Source organism: Thermobia domestica, chromosome 18 (assembly GCF_964235325.1).
Source record: "Thermobia domestica chromosome 18, izTheDome1.hap1.1, whole genome shotgun sequence".
NCBI lineage: Eukaryota > Metazoa > Arthropoda > Insecta > Zygentoma > Lepismatidae > Thermobia > Thermobia domestica.
Window position 1 is genome coordinate 42398344 of NC_137471.1, and position 16968 is coordinate 42415311.

The following is a 16968-nucleotide window of genomic DNA, read 5'->3' on the forward strand; positions in this document are numbered from 1 at the left end:
CGCAATATTCCCATCGAAAGTGGGAAAATGTTCAATATCCCGGAGGGACACTTTAGAGCTCATACTAACATAAGTAGGGGAATTGTTACTGGGAATTAACATATTATCCTGCACAATCGGAGTCGTCACCGGATTTACCACCGACGACGTCGTAGCGGTGTTATAACTACCCATGTAAGTGAAAGGGATTCTGTTGGTCGTATTGAATATGTTGGGCTCCATCCCCGGACCAATCGCACCCATGAACAACGACTCAGAATGGCACCCATCTCCTCTTCCCGGCAACACGCTATGCGATTGTATACCTCCATGTAAGGAGGGAGCACTCACGCTAGTGACCGTAGTCGTCACAACACTCGACTGATTCGGCACACTATTGGAATTGAACCACGACTTTGGTTCTGACTGATGCATGGGGTAGTGCGTCGCAATATCCCGTGCATCAACTGACGTTAAATTTTCTTTTCCTGCGCCACGGGTAGTTGTTATAGCGGGTAATATTTCTGAGGAATCGCTACCGGGGAAAGGATAGGTTACCTCTGATTTTTCGCGACTAGATTTTGTCATTTCTTTTCGAATATTTACTATCTCGTTTTGAATTTTCGAAATTTTCTGGTCAGTTACTTCCAGTTTGGTTTCCAATGATAAGTCTGACAAGGTTGACTTTAAACTATCAATTTCGGCCTGCTGTGTTTCTAATTTATTGTTGATTTTATGCAATTTAGTATCCATTTGTTCAATTTCAGAATTTACATGATCTAATTTACCCTCAGTCTCCTGCTGAAATTGCTTTAGGGGCTGTTGAGCCTCGCATCTGACCAAATCAATTTCAGTAGACGTTTGTTGCCTCAATGTAGTTATTGAGGAAGCAAAGTCCGAACATATGTTGTCAATTTTCTGGGTTAATACCTCGAATCGAGATTCGGTTTCTCGTTTCGAGGTGTCAAATTTTTCATTTATTTCACGTCTCATCTCCAGGCTATTATTATCTATTTTCTCATTTATTTCGCGTCTCATTTCCAGACTATTCTTATCTATTTTTTCATTTATTTCGCGTCTCATTTCCCGGTTATTTTCATTCATTTCTTGTAGCATTTGTTGCAATGAAAGGAGGAAAGCGTCATTATTAGATGACACAGACTTCCTTTGCTTTTCTTTGGGTTTATCACCAATTGGATCACCATCTTTTTCATCATCATCGAGGTCAGATATCTCCACTGGAGATATTTGGCCTCGGTTCTTAGGGGTACTATACCCTCGCTCACCGTCCGAATCGGGATGTTCATTTTCTTTTTCAGAGGATAAACTCATGGGTTCACGCGACTGGTGGAGCTTCCCCTCACATTCTTTGCAGTATTTAACTATTTCACCAGCCCGGACCTTTTCTGCATTTTCAGCAGTATCCTCTAAATTAATACAACTGAAATGGATCCATTTCAGCCCACATTCGTGACACCTCACTAGCCTACGAGAGACGCGAGCTCTTTTCTCACTACTTTCTAAAGTACATTGTGTACATGAGACTTCCGCGTTCTCGTGTGATACTACTTCCCTATTAGTTGCCATAGTTTCCATATAAAAAGACACAATATAAACACATGCAATTATATCCTTATAAACTAACAATACTTATTAATCAGGTACTATTCATAAATTAAGGGACTCCTATCTAATTCCCTCCTTGGGTCAACTTCCAGCATTTTCAAATTTTAGAAGTCACTTTAGCAAATTCCTTCATTTCCCCCTTTCTACAGAGAGAGACAAAGATAGCAGAACAGTCAACGACTATAATTATTTAATCTCATTGTAACTTTTTAATTATTCACCTTTTGTGGCCAAGTCAATATGTGCTCGATCCTAAACAGTGTTTAATAAATAATTTCAGATTCGTTACCAGGGAAAACAATTGTTTCCATGGTAACTGTCCGATGTCAACGGTCGCCAATATTCAAAGAAAACGATGTCCGTTGCCATAGAAACCGCCGTTTCCAGGGCAACAGATCCTGTCACGGTTAGCCAATATTGAAAGAAAAAAAAACGACGATAAAAAGAGCTAATGTAGAGGAGAGGAGTCGCTACAAATTAGCTCTCTTTGAACGAGGACGATTTACGAAACATCATCTACTAATGGGAATCATGATTATTCTCCAATAAACCTTTTGTTGTTATCGTTAATTACTCCATATCGGACTCCCGAAGAAAACTCATCGAAACAACTTATTGACCGTGCAAATAGCGACTACTCTGTCATGACTCCGTTTTCTTTCAGTCAGAAATAGGAAAGAAAGAAAAGAAGGTAGAAGGGTAAAAGAAGGAGGTAGGAAAAGAAGAAAGAAAAGAAATAGGGTATTTTAATGAGAAACAGATTACTGGATAATTCCGGAAATATAGTAAGAAGTCGAGAAAGTCCTTGAAAGATGAATCATTCTAAATGTTATTAACGACTAATCAATTTTGGAATGCTTCGGAATAGACACATGTTCCCTCATACCACCCAGACCTAGCTCCAGGCACCACGATCATGGGGTTGCCCAGACCTAGACCTAGGAATGAGAAAAGTGAAATTTAATTCTTTGTACTGTTATTCCAACCGGTAATTGATTACCATCCAGCATCTGAACTTTGTTCTCTAGGATTGACCACACATATGAATTAGCCAAGAAAGAAAAAAAAAATCAGACTTATAAACTCAATATAAATTTATGTATCGTATCAACGAGAATTTCAACTTCCTGGAAGAAAGATGTCGTATTTAGGCTCATCCTGCTATTTTTGTTTCACTCCTAGAGCCGATTTAAACCATTAGTAGCGGTCCTTCATGACCTAGGTTATTTACCTTAACACATATATTAAAACATGACACATATATTATAGATGTTAATACAACAAATGATATCACTAAAATTACTTATATTAAATCTATCATGCATTCACACGCTCACTCACTCAGGACAGTGTATATATATTTAAAGGAAACCAACTAACTACAAAGATACAAATAATTTATTACATCCATAGTGAAAAGAAAAGACAAACAAATAATTATGAAGAAAATATTAAAAGCACAACTTCTTGGTTATATATCAATAGAATACAAAGAGTTATATTTTAGTAAATTTTTATATATTCAATCATATTGACAAATGAAAGAGAAAGAAAAAAAATAATTACATGTATTATATCTTAGGCATGCTGAAACAAATTATGATTTGCGACATACGCAAAAAAGACACTTATTTCACTTGAAAAAAATTGACAAAGAGGAAAGAAAAGAGAAAAAAAAAGAAAAGAACTTTTTGGTGTATCAGAAATTATATGAGTCTCTACCTCACATCAGGTAATAAAATATTAATGATTTTGAGCGTTCAAATCACAGATCACGCACTACTCATAGTGTCCAGAACATTTCGCTCCATTTGACTTAGTTTGTGGTCATTTATATATCTATATATATATATATATCTAACTATCGATTTACAAAACCATTTATCGTCTATATTTGGTTTATAACTCGTAACAGTTTATGTTTGCAATCGCACATTACGACGCTTTACCCATCCAGGTATTTTGAGAAAATAACTTTCACTAGAGGATGTTTCTCCTCTTAGACGATCCATTTCCAAACTTATTATTTGAATAGTTTTAAGTTATTTATGCAACACTGGGACACGTTATGAGACCTTTCTTCAGGATCACTTTCGTATATATTTGTATATGATTCGGATTTTAAAAAAACGATCTCCCGCAGGTGTACGAAGTATAAAGGTTCAAATTGAGGATAAAAAAAAACTGGTCAAGTCACAGGATACATATGAAGGTGAGAAGGATTCAAGGTACACTTTCCACAATGGTTTTTGGGTTGGTAGTTCAAGGATAATATGCGTTATGAAGTGAGTTACGTTTAGACCTGCCGTTACTTTCCAATACATGCCATTACATAATTACATAAGGTATCACTTACATTTATTCAACAGAAAAGGAAAATTACTTGAGTGCACGGCGGTATTCTTAACAAAATCTACATTCTTACATTCGTCGGAGAACTTACTAGTAAACTATAGCAACCAATACACGTTTAGGGGGACAGACACAAGCGCTCTTACATATATTCATAATACATTTAATATCATACTTTTACTTTAAAATCATATTCACATACTAATTACATATACATCTCGACGTATTCATTTCTCTCTCTATATATATTTATATTCAATAAATGCGCACACATTTAAATTAATCACCCCAATAATAAAATTTTTTACAAGGTTGCAAACATTGTCCCAAAACAAATGACTTCCGACATTACATATGAAAAAGAAAATCGCTTTTCTACCTGATACCGCGCATCTATAAATTTTTTCACTTTTATATAATCAATTCGTGCTTAAATCATGAAAAAATAAACTTTGTGAGGCAGGCACGTAACACAGAGCATTTCTAAAGATATAACTAGATAAACCAAAGTACAATTTCTGGGCCCAGGTTAACTACAAAGTAATCGAAAACCAAAACAGAAAGGAAAGTGACCAACGGATTACAAAAAAAAAAACTTAAGAGGAACGACGGTGAAAGAACGTAATCGAATTGTCGTCAAATACTAAGTCTTTGTTCATTTCAGCGATAGGTCAAAATGTGATGGAGGACCCAATCACTATCTACTTTATCCATGAATCGTGTCTTGCAACGTCTCAGCTGGTAATTTCAGATCAGAGTTGTACGTTAAATAAATCGTAAGTAACAAGTTCAAAATCTTGGGGGGGGGGGAAGGTTGAAAAAATTTAAAAAAAACTTGAAGAAATGAAGACAGAGAGAGAGAGATAGAGAAGAAGGAAGACGAAGAATAGGGGCGCCAAAGACTTAAGTGAGAAATAACTAACGCTACAAAGATAGAAGTCGAATTTCGCTCTCAACAAAATCCATAGCCAAAATATTCTTAACATGCCAAAAGGGGTTCGGCTTACCAAATAAATAGCCGATAAAACTGTCTGCGAAGATGAGACAAGTCTGTGTCCACAATGGGATTTTCGGAAAGAAAAAGGCTTTAGGGAAATCCCACCACTCACCGTATCCGGTCAACACCTTTGCAGACCCCGAAATCCTCCGGAAGGTTAGAGACGGCGTTAATTTAGGATTTCAAAAGGGAGAAAAAAAAAATCATCCGACCTCTTGGAAACTAGAAGATTCCAGGATAGTAATGAAATTAGAGTAATAGTTAAGATATCCCTAATTAGTGATTTGCCAAAATAAAAAAAAAATTAAATAAACTGAATTTTGGATCGGTGATTTCTATGGCCAAACCTCACCGATAGCTACCCTGCGCAGACACGCCACAGTCTGGGATGTCGTTAATTTCCCTCGTCTAATTAAACTAAGAAAAGAAATGAAAATACTTAAAGGGACTAGGGGTCGACATCCGGGTACGCGATAATAAATTTCAATAATTAATTGTTTTGCTTCTGTACCCCTGTCCGAACTGTCGCCTCCATGAACATTGTAATCTAGCCCGAGTAGGTAACGTGGGAAAAAAAAATCTCACGGAGTGGTACATTCTATTTTTAAAACCGACCAGAAGATATGATTCACTACAGCCCTGTTGTATAACTACTATTGTCTTTTCATAATTTATTATTCAATATGTCTAGTCAACGATTATATGATGCTACCCCTTCTATCAGATGGTATTACTATGGTTAATTATTATTATAACACATAAAACTACGAAGTATTACCGTAGTCCGACTATATATCGCCCTCCGGTCCGCGTGATATTATGGTGCAGGGGTCAGAACCTGAGATGTTTGTAGTTACACGTATCTATTCAATATCTATATATCAACACACGGCGAAGTATTCACTGGGCTACTATATTTAACTATATGGGTGTCCTATCTTTTATATTCATTTACTACAATATTCATATACTTATTAATATTCATATAATATTCATATCATTATCTTTTCATTTACTACGTCGCTATATTTCACAAACACCCTGTTTCCTCTATCTACGCCCAGCCTATATACACATTTCATCATAACACTTTAAAATCTATAATCACTACAAACATTTCCCATTCCGATCACCGCACGACAACCTCACTCGAACTCAAGACTCTTTCATCCCAAACACACAATACTATGTAATACCTGGTAGCTTTACTTAGAACGAAAAAAAAAATCCTATGTATGTTCACTGAAAATAGAATTATCTGCGATAATATTTAATGTTTATAAAATTCTGCAGCAACAATGAGCTTCTGCAGCCACGAAGAAAAAAATGGACATTTAATATAATTTCAAAGCGAAGAACTAGCATCATATCGCCCGACTTCTGTTAAAAAATTACGTATTGTTTATTTATTTAAGTATTTCGATTTCTAGACTAGGCAGAGTGTTGAAATTTTCAGAATATATTAATTTTGGGGCACTTGACCTAACTGTACATTCATATGGGCTGTGAATTATACCTTCTAGGTTTTATTTCGGAAAGAAAGGTCAATTTCATGAAAACTAAATCACTAAGTATCTCGACAGAAGAATGGCGGTTAGTACTGACTTTTGACACTAGGGCTAGCGACGATATAATCAACCCTTGAACAACTGAATGTGACCTTGTACACGGAATTATTATACTATATTAAGTTCACTATTAAATATTGTGTATGAGTTCACTTAATGACGGAATAATAAAGAATTTATCGCATAGTAAATACTACACTGTCCATGTTTAATTATCTCACACACTCTTTCATCACTTAACTACCACTACCACTGATACTACATTACAAATATACACATACTACTTAAACTACAAGACACATCATGCCAATACACACCAATCATCACTATCATTAATACATGTTATACTAATAAATATACACAGAAAACATTCATATTTTACCATTTTAAATCGGCTCGAAAGGGAAAGGAAAGAAAGGAACAGGGCCAACTGGCCCTGTATTTACTAAATCACATTCTTAAGTGTTTAATCAATGCCCTGAGGGGACATATCGGAGTATTAGCTAACAATAGGACCCCTGCCCTGAAGGGGCAGGAACCCGTAACAAACTAAATGTTCAACTCATTCCGCTGGAAGCCGTACTCCCAATTTGGGAGTCAGATAGGAGCCCTTATTATAAATTTACACGTGCATTGTGATTACTATTCTAACTACCACAAAATTAAATACCGCCATGTATGTAATTAAAAAAAATCACGTACTAACTACACAGACAGATTACTGAACGGACAGGTCTGACCGAACCTACACTGATTCAGGAGGGGCAAGAGGGAAATTTAACTATTCGATTCACTGAACTGCAAACTGGGTTTGGGAAAGGAGATTAAATGCACCCACTATCCTGAATTCTGTCCATCACGAACTATATCTGCACAACCTATTTCAGCTTTTTTTTTAAACCAGTTTTACTATGGAATTTAAGAGTTCATGGCTCCTCAAGACTTCCAGAGGTTTTTAGACGTTAATAACATCACAATATTACCTTTATTTGTAGTTTCTCTCACTCCTTTCGACTTTTAAGTTAGACGAACAAAAACCAGTGTCTTCAGTAGCACTTTCCGGCGTGGAATGGAATAATTGCGCCCTAATATCATAGCGTGGGTTTATCATCCAATCAAAACTAAGCATTTTGGCGGTGGGGCTTTAAAACGAATAAAATTTGGTAAAATCTGGATCAAACTAGATTTTAGAAGGACCTAGGTATCTAAAAGAGAGGTGAAGGGTGGTCCTGAAAATTCTGTCGAATTTTAGATTGGTTATTTGATCTGGAAAGTTCCGTCCAATAGTGGATCTATATTTTCAGATAGCACTGACACCGTAAGAATTGTAATAATCCATTTACACATCCATATACAAGACTTATAACTAATTTAAAATATAAATAAAGATATTGATTCCCAAAACTATCATTCCCAATGAATTTTTTACAGTTTTTCCATGTTAATTTGAAATAGAATAACAAATAAAATTACGAATTATATGAACAGCCAGAAATTTTTTGTTAAACATCAAGTACAGTCGGTGCAAAAAATTTCGGGCACCCTCCTATCAAGAACATAACATCATTAGACTGTAATGGCATATTACAGACTGTCAACTAATAGTCAACTGCATCGAACTGGAAACTATTAGTCAACTGCATCGAACTGGCAACTTATCAGTCAACTGCATCGGACTGGCAACTGTCAGTCAACTGCATCGGACTGGCAACTATCAGTCAACTGCATCGGACTGGCAACTTACGGTCAACTTCATCGGACTTGCAACTGTCAGTCAACTGCATCGGACTGGCAACTGTCAGTCAACTGCATCAGATTGGCAACGAATATCTTCTGAAGCCATAAAAAAATAGTTTTTACTCGATTTTCTCGAGAATTGCATATAATTTATCTTCAATCTTATCATTTTGTTCAGCTTGATGCAGTCTATCGATTGATAAATGTGTTATCTTTGGAAAATATTATATTTAAACAAAAAATTAAAAAAAAATAATCATAATTTTGGAAGATATCTCATCAACCATATATACGTCGAGTTGCTGCTATAATACTGAAAAGCTTGATTAGTGTATGCTTTAGGATCAGTTTCATCTTAAAAGGTTTGGTTGTTATCGTATAGCATTAATTTGTAAGTTTACAAAAAAAAAAAAATAAAATAAATAAAAAAAAACTCGAAAACTACACATGAGGATTTACACTCACCAATATCGTTGTATACTTTATTCTCATGTTGCTTTAGTTTTTGCTAGTTTCTCTTATCTTTTACAATTTATTTGTGGTTTTATTCTAGTGTTATCTAAGTGTTAGTTTATAGGATAAATATAGTTTATTATTGTTTCTGACCTTGTAATATGTGTGTATATGCTTTAATCTTGTTGTTACTTATTTATGCTTCTAGGCTTCGTTACGTTAATCACGTTTACTTGGTAGTCGTTTTATGAGCAAAATTTAGGCCATGACTTGTGTCGTGATTAGGGCAGATAGGTTGGAACTTTCGTTTTCAGTACTAGTCAAAGAATAATTCACGTAATTCTGTAAATAATAATAATAAATTTTTAAAAAATTACAAGTTATTCGGAAGTACAAACCAAATTACGATGTTTAATAGACTCGCTTCCGTACTTTGTCACATTTCAAAACAGATTAAGATATGTGCCTTATCATAAGTGATGTCACAATTTGTCATAAATTACATACTAAACGAAAATATAAGAAAGACTTCATAGATAATGAACACTTTACAAGATCCATAGGAAACAGCATATATTGTTAGTAAATTAGTGATAAACAATGAGGTAATGCTTCAAGTGTCGGTTAGCCTGATAATAAGTTTTGTGCACTAGTTCTTTCATCGTAATCAGTCTTTATTTTACATTGCAATAAAACGTTATTTTTTCCTGAACTTATATTGTTAACGTCTTTCTAATTTTCAGGATTACTTGATCTTCATCGGTGATACAATTCGATAGCAGACAATAAACTGTGAAGAAATTACGCTTATTGGGTTCAGCTATAACAAATCGGTAACTTACTGTGATAAATGTCATTAAAAATTATTTTAGCTCAGAGGAAAGATACACATGATTTTCTAAAGAAAATATATTGTTTATTTTGAAAAGAAGTAATATACGTACTTGAAATTCTTGTTATATATTTGAAATAGTTATAAACTCAAGGCTGTAGATTAGAGGCACTGCCTTGAAAATTGATGCAGTCATTTTGTATCCGTACTTATTATTAATTGATGAATACAATAAAAACAGTTCCATAACATGAAGGAGTATGCTCTCTTTATATGTCAACTGCGTATGCGGTACTCATTATCAAGGATATGAGGACAAGAAAAAATTATAAGAAAAATTTTTACAGATTCATACCTTGTTTGCCATACTAAAATTAAGACTCATATAAGCTTGTATAGAATTGTTTAAATTTTGTATAATATTCCGTAGCTAATTATTAAAATGTAAGTATTATGATTTTACTAATTCCTTTAACATAATTAGTTAATATTCATTGGTATATATACATGAAGTAGTAGTGTCGAATTTCGGAACAGATTTTAGTAATAAGAAAATTAACTAACAAATTTATATATAAAAAAATCTTTTTCAGTAACATTTGTATATATTTATGATTACTTAGCAGATATCAAAACAAGACTGTAATCTTGACAAACCGGCTGATCTTTTGAATACTTATCTTGAGGAACGAAAGTTTTTACTGCTTCGTTTTTCTGGGTAGTCCATATTTGTAATCGCAACAAAATACAGTGATATCGTCACACACAAATTGAAGAGAAAATAATGGTTAAAGTTGGTAAAAGTGGTATCTGGGTTATGCACCCTTCTTGGTTAAAATATATCTGGTTTCCTTATTAGGCATCTGAATTTAAAAAGTTGCTTCTTTAAACAAACGATGGTACTCGCACCTCACAAGTGTAATTGATTCAAACTTTGCAGCCCACAGAATACACTAAAACCTTCGGACAGACACGGTTATTGACCTTGTACTGAAATGAATCCGCTTTTTACAATTTTTTTCACATATACTAAAAACGCGGGAACTGTCATTTTCAATTCCTTTCGTTAATTGTTGTGTATATGCATTAGAAGAGTGTAACTACTTTTAATCCACCATCACTTTGCGAACCCACTGTATATGAAATGATTAAAGAGTAAGCTAAGAAATAAGGGTAGAGGAATCAGGAAACTAAATCTGAAATTTTGTTACATCCGTTCAAAGGAAACTTTTCAAATAAATATATTTAAATTGCAAGACAGTGTGTGTATACAGTGTACATTTTAAGTTAAAAGGCATGCCTTGCAGGTGCTTAGCGTAAAATGAGGTTCTATACAGTATACTATCTCTTGATAAAGTATACAAAATTGAAAAAGAAATTCGTAATTAATGGTGCTTGAATTTACTATGATAGATTTTTCTGCCCAGTAAAATATATTAGTAATATATTTTTTAGTGCTATAAACAATTAAACAGAAGCTACTTAAAAGTTATTTTTTAAAAAATTAGGAAGTGTTGGTATTAATAAACAACAAAATCTTTTACTTTGTCTTACTAGATAATACGAAAGCTATATATAACACGTCAGTTCGGGAAAATTTTAAGTGATATCCCATTATACTTAGTTCTTTATTATAATTTTATTTATTTTTATGTGCTTATTAATAACGTTGTCTAAATATATGGTGCTGGTCTAAAATACTGGCATTAGGCTAAGGGGATCCAATGTAGTGACCATCATCATCACTAAGGCACGAGTGCCAAGGCTTGTTGCTATACATTGGGCTATATGATATAACGAAATACTTTGGATAGTTTAATAATTACCTGTACCTTGGGCAGAAAGTGCTCATACATGTGCACTATACTTAATAGAATGTTAATTTAATATTAACAAAAGAAGAATGTTTTTAATATCTGTAAGAGATATAGATAGTGTTATGTAATTAGTTGCTATGTAGTTGTTTTATGGATACCTAATCATCTTGTATGTGTGCATGACGTTTTGAATAAGAATACATAAAAGTGTATCAACTAATAAACCATTTGATACCGTTCACCAACTTTATAATTCTTATAGAAAAGGTGAGAATAGTAATATATATAATTATTAAAGATATTTTTACATGCAAACAATTGCTACCACTCGAAATTCATATATCAACGATCGAACCAGGTTGACGACTACCCTTGGTGAGTCGTTATAATGAGCTGTTGAGCCATTGAGTTTAGTTTATTTAATATGATTCTTCATTAAGTTACAAAATAAATCAAGCGAGCGCTTTTGAGTTCCTGTGGTAATGTGATAACTTCTACAAAGCTGTTATTTTACGAACACTAACGTGATTTATATGTACTGATTTTATACATTCTCTTTATCTTCTCGAGACTGTGTTAAATGATATGAAAAATTACTGCTAATATAAGAAAACAATTTTTAAAATTTGGTATGTTTTAATATTGTAAGTATTGAAGATTCTTAACAGTATTCTGGTATTCCATTTCCAAGTTCACTGTAATAAAAACTGTGTAATGTAGCTATAAACTTAAAAGATGTGGATCACAGGCACTACCTGCAAATTTAGCAAGTAATTCTGTGTCCGTACTTATTATGATATTATTGTTAGATAAAAGTATTTCTGTACATATGCATATTACAAAGTGTATATTAAGTCAATGTTTTTATTTTTGTAGAATATACTGTTATGTAAAATAAAGAAATAAGGACGCGCACCTCATCCTATTTGAGTTTAATTTAAGTGTTGATCATTTTAATGACCTACTGACATTTTCTTGTGGACGAGTAAATCTTTTCTTGAGCTACTGATAAATTTACTCCAACTGGAAACACTTTCCTAAACACTTCATAAATGTTGTTCATAATTACCAGTTACTAGTAGAAAATACCAAAGGCAATTTTGAATTAAATGAAAGTCACTATTTGAACTGTAACTATCCACTAAAAATGGTATGATTGCAACGTGGTATTTGAAAAAGAAAAGTAGATAGTTATAGTGCACATACTAGTTTTAATTTAACGCAAAATTTTGATAGTATTTTGTAATAGTGACTGATGATTATAAACAACATTTACGGAGTGTTTAAGAAAGTGTTTCCAATTAAAGACACCACAAGATCAGCATATAAATTTATTAGTAGCTCAAGAAAGTCAAAGTTTACTCATCCAAAGAAAATGTCAGTAGGACATTGAAATGATCGGCGCTAAAATTAAACTCAAATATGCTATGGTACGGATCTTTATTTCTTTATTAAAATGCATATTATTTTGTAGGACAGACATAACAAAGGCTTGAACATTCATCTTTTAAGTCCCATTCTCTTATCCGTAGGAAAAATGCAGCACACAACCGCTTATATATTTTGTTACTTTGCAGTCATTCTTCCAAACCTGTGTATTATAAAGCCATAATTTTATTCAAAAGACAGAGATCCTATAATAACGCTGATCATAAAGCAGTGAAACGAAAATGAGATGAATAATTTCACTCAATTAAAATGAACGTGTCGTATCTTCATAACCAACAGTATTGTGCAACATTATAAGTTTTAATCACCCATATTAGAATCTTGAAACCAGTCTTAAAAGTACAAGTAGCACATTTTGATTTTGCGATTTTATTCAGTCCTTAAATATTTGAATTTTGATGTAATTACGATACCATATAGAGCTGTTGAGTTTATCGTACGTATTAAACTAGTCCTAAAGTTCTTCAACCGTTAGTATTTAAATATCTTTGAGCCTTATTACAACTGAATAAACGCTATGACAATTTTTTTCTTTTTTTTTAAAAAAGTCGCTTAACTTTAAGGTTCAGTCACATCAGAATATCTTTGAGCTCATTAACTAATTTAAACTGTTAATTCTTAACAAAGTCTTGAATAGAGTTGATTCATGCAGTGTTTTGAGAAAGAAATTGGATCGATGAAAACAATGCAAAGAAATAAACAAAAAAACAAGAAGATAAGTTGAATAAAATTAAGTAGACAAATATTACTTCACAACAGGAACAAGTTGCTAGTTTACAAACGAGAAGTGCGTGTTAAGCTGTTTAAACATGACTCTACAGTATAATTAATATTTAAGTCAATGGCAATTTGTACATTTCTTTTTGTATCATTTCAACCCAATCCCCGTTTTGTTAGGGAAAACTAAATATTTTGTGGCAGGATAAACATGGACTAGGCTGGACCAAACCATTAAAAGTGACAGCAGATTTAAAGATCCACTTGAGATTCTTTCAGTTTTTCCTCTTGTTATTTTCCAAAAGCTGAATCGGATATGTGTTGGTCACTAATTTCACAATACTTTCATTTGTCAGTGTTCAGGGAGGAGTCCCAACTACAAATAGTTACATTCCAAAGTGTTGAATGCTCTTAACTTCGAATTGATGCATAAAAATATTCACCATGTAAAAAATGGTGAAGATGTGGAGCCTTAGACGTTGTTCAGAATTCTATCTTCAAGTAAATCACGACTCATATGAGAATTACATTGTATTCATAGTTAGAAAATTATGTAGTACTTTTTATATTATTTCATTTGAAGATTTTAGAAAGGGCTGAGGAGTATTTTGAAGAAAATAGTTATTTTTATAGACATGTGTAATTTTAAGGAATAGAAAGTATAGAAAGTGGTGCTGTGAGAGTATATTCTTTGCAATATTATTATATGTAGATCGTTGTATACAGAGTGCGAATATTGCCAGTGCATTGGAGATTGTCTTCGTATTACCGTACTATCGACACATGTGAAACGACACAAATTATCCTTAGCTAAATTAGTACTTATTGGTATTTACACAAATTTAAAACCTTACAGGGAGCATGGTTTATTTTGACATACCTCAAAACAAATGCGATTATATTGAAAGCACAGTGGTTTTTTTCAGCACCTTTTCATTCTGTTTTAAATTTACTCATAACAAATATTATAGTGTTCGCTTTCTTAGAAAGTTTCGTGGCATTTTGTGAGACCATTAATTCTCACGCTTATGAGTTCCTTGTGTTTCCAGTTATGGTGAAGTTCTTAAATATATATTTGAGCTTTCGTATAGTATGTGTATGTGTCATGTAACTAATCATAAATGTCAATTCAAGGATTATTTACACTTTTTCGTTCTTTGTAACACTGTGTGTGCTAACATTTTGTAAATAAATATAATTTAAAATCTCATTACTTATCAATTTATTTCGGGTCCTTCCTTTATTACCTCAAGGGGAAAAGTGAAAGGACAAAATATTTATTTAAAGATATGATTCGATGCATATCTATATAATTTACGAAAAATATAACAACTTACAGGACTTATATTTTAATCTAACAAACAAAATGTACCAATAAAATTTCATGACATTTTTAAGAGCTTCAAATTCAGTTTGCTAAGTAAGAAGTTAAAGCTACTAAAGTTTATTTCATCCATAGAAAAGCTTTCATGTCGATTAATCTTATAAAATTAAAAGATTATTTTTTGCAAGTTTGTGGGGATGTATTAGCAAATTTCCTAACAAAATAGGACATCAAACTTGAGTCAATATTAACAAGATTGAGTGCGAAATTTAAAGATTGGTTGAACAAAAACGAATGCTGGTATATTAAATCAGACAAAAGTTCAATTTTAAACAAACACTTGGACGAAGCAAGTAGGTTGTACAGGTTATATAAAAAGAAAGAAGTTTGAGGAAGTCATGCTGCCATAATTCAGAAATAAATAGCGTAGTAAAAATTCAAGAGCTTGCAATAAATACAGGAAATACTAAAAAGCAATAGATCAAACAGTTTCTGTTCCAAATGTATTCAGTTGATGAGTGATGTCAAAGACAGCTTATATATCATAAATGAAGGTGACAGTACTTGTGTATAAAAACTGATTATATTCACTACGTAAGTATTTTTATTATTACTCTCAACAACTTACTGACTATAGTAACATTGGTTTCACTATATGTGTCAACAATGCCTGTCGAGTGCGAAATACACAACAGAAATAGTAAAATCTGGCTTTGACTTCTCAGATCACCAAATCCAAACATTTACCCAAGCAACATTATAAAAGCAGAAATAAATGCATAGATAGTACACTGCAAATACTGTATAATATGTATAAACAATGTGGATGTGTGTGTGTGTCTGACATCAGCTTTTCGGATAGAAAGAAGCTACCAATTTGGTACACAGATAGATTTTCATCAAATCTAATCTTTCAGAAACTTAAAACACAAATTGGAATTCTCTTTTTCATTATAATATAAGGTCAATGGGAAATAATTATTGTGAGTTTCACATGCAGCTCACGACTTTAGAACCCAGCGAAAACAAGTGAACAACAAATACTGGCGGAAATACTGAAAATTTTCCCAAAAGTCAAGATGTCCCGGCTATCTCGGCACAGGTAGCAACCCTACTCCGTACCGTGAAAGATGGTGACGACTCTGTGATATGTGAGCCATAATTTTCTGTATTTTGTGAATGAAATGATTACACTCACAACATGAATTATTGACAATCATTATGCGAATATTTTAGGTGATCATATGCGTCCTACGCCCAGATGTTTCCGACCAGTAACGCTGTTTTCCAAGGTGACTATTCGCCAATTCACAATGCTAGAGCTGTTGAGGTGTGGTTTCATCAACATCGGAAAGAAATACAACAATTACTCTGCACCTTGCGCAACCCCAGACCCTGTAATTACTGAAAAGCTTTAGTCAGCTTTGGAGCTCAGAGTCCGGACAGATATCTTCCTTCATCGGCGCAGATGAAACTGAATGTTGCTCCGCATGAAGAATGGTACAGTATCTCTCCTCATGAAAACTATTCATGTTTTATTTACATCCACTACATGACGAATCATTGCTGTTCTACAGGCTATCGGTGGTACTACGCCGTAATAAACAGGCAAATTCCACTTTTTTTCAGGTATTTCCAATATTTCCATAACCATCTGTATATTTCACTTATTTCAATACAATATCGCATGATATCTTTGTACAGACCGCAGCAAAAAACCTGCAACATGAGCATGTAAGTTGATTGTGAAACTACGCCTAACAGCGCAGGGAATCAACATAACGTCTAAGTGGTGCGAATCAGTCAAGAGAAACCTCGGCGTCTCCCCTGCACACTTATTTTGGAGCAAAGGACTTTGTCGTTTCAAATAAACTTACATGCTCATGTTGCAGATTTTTTGCTGCGGACTGTACCATATATGTAGTATTGCACATAGTATGGAGCAGTAGTCTAGTAGTTAAAGCATTAGACTCATAACCGCGTGGTCTCGGGTTTGATTCCCGGCCGGTGCATCCGAATTTTTTACATCCACCCAGCATCATGAGGTAAATTGGGGAGTCACGTGAATAAAAATGTGACGGAGAGAAAGCTCCTGATACGCTTGTTAGAGGCAGGGC

The 16968-nt window shown here is 33.6% G+C and overlaps 1 protein-coding gene across 3 annotated transcripts in view; it reads left to right on the forward strand.

Moving 5' to 3' along the window:
- LOC145675853 (uncharacterized) overlaps positions 1 to 11400 on the forward strand; it is a 224961-nt gene extending 213561 nt beyond the window's left edge. For all 3 annotated transcript variants that reach the window (XM_081746616.1, XM_081746617.1, XM_081746618.1), the window contains one exon: positions 9456 to 11400. The gene's annotated coding sequence lies outside the window, so the exon portion shown is untranslated. The remainder of the gene's footprint in view (positions 1 to 9455) is intronic.
- The last annotated feature ends 5568 nt before the right edge of the window (positions 11401 to 16968 follow it).